The sequence below is a fragment of the Echinops telfairi genome, unplaced genomic scaffold, assembly GCF_000313985.2.
Source record: "Echinops telfairi isolate 266 unplaced genomic scaffold, ASM31398v2 ScPeMD7_7407;HRSCAF=8445, whole genome shotgun sequence".
Classification (NCBI taxonomy): Eukaryota; Metazoa; Chordata; class Mammalia; order Afrosoricida; family Tenrecidae; genus Echinops; species Echinops telfairi.
This window is the reverse complement of record NW_022111307.1, coordinates 96,588-97,865: the sequence shown is the minus strand read 5'-3', so window position 1 is coordinate 97,865 and position 1,278 is coordinate 96,588.

The window sequence follows — 1,278 nt, the reverse complement described above, 5'->3', positions numbered from 1 at the left end:
GGGAAAGCGTGCCAAACTGTGCATATGCTGCACACCCAGTGGGCTCTGGGGCTGAAGCTGAAGAGTGAAGAAAAAAGGGGGCCTGCTGTCCCATGGTCAAAGTATTTGAGGCCTCAGGATGGGTGGCATAGTCGAAGGTATTGATTGACCCCATTGGCTGAATCAAGCCCTCCTGAGCCTAGTTTTGGCCCCCCAGGTGTACCTCCCCCACCTGCCTCTTGAATTGGAGCATGTTCAGTTAGTCTTTATGGCTGGCTAAGGCTCCTCCAACCTCCTGTAGGGGGCCTTCAGGCATGGAGAGGGACACCGCCCCCTACCCTGCCCACCAAGTCCCTGTCTCTTGCTACCTAACTCAGCTAGTTTGATTGTTCCAACCCTCTCATCTTCCCATCCCCAGGACCCATCTCCTTTCTTCTAACATTTCCTCAGATCTCATTTATTATTGTTATTATTATTTTCTTACTGTTGTTCAGATTAAAAGTTGTATTGTCTCGAAAGTTTGGTAGCATTGTGTATGTGTTTAATATCTGTAATCATATAACTGTTACTGTAGTTATTAAGTGATAAGAAGGGGCCACTCATAGTGACCCCACCATGTACAATAGAACAGAACACTGCCCAGTCCTGCACCATCCTCACAGTGGTTACTATGCGTGAGCCCATTGTCACAGACATGATGTCAGCCCATCTCGTTGAGAATCGTCCTTTTTTTCACTGACCTTCTACTTTACTAAGCATAATGTCTTTTTCAGGGACATGTCCCTCCTGACAATGGGTCCAAACTGTGAGTGATTTATTTCTCAAAATTTAGATTTGCTATCTAGCTAATCTGAGAACAAATCTTTTTTCCTTTAGTGGTAGAAAAACTACATTTAATTCAAGGGAATTAAAACTTGAAAGCATTTAACATTTTTGGTTCATGACACTTTGTGTTGACTTCATAGTATTCAGACTTCAAAGGGAAGATATCGAATGATGAGTGGGCAACAATAGGTAACAAAGGAAGTCCCAGAGATCTAGAACGTATCACGTGTGTTCTAGGCATTTAATGTGACTGCAGTGTGGGTGACATGTGCATTTCGTGGGTTCAGGGCAAGCTCAGTTTCTCTTCAAATTCCACAGTAGTTTGTTAACAGTTTTTAATGAAATTATGACTGCATCCTCTTAAATAGGAAGGTTTGTGTTTTATTTATCTTTCATTACCCTAATTTAGTTTCATGTCTTTTACAAACCAGCAAATATTCACTAAGTATTTGAATGCATGCATGAATAAAGCCA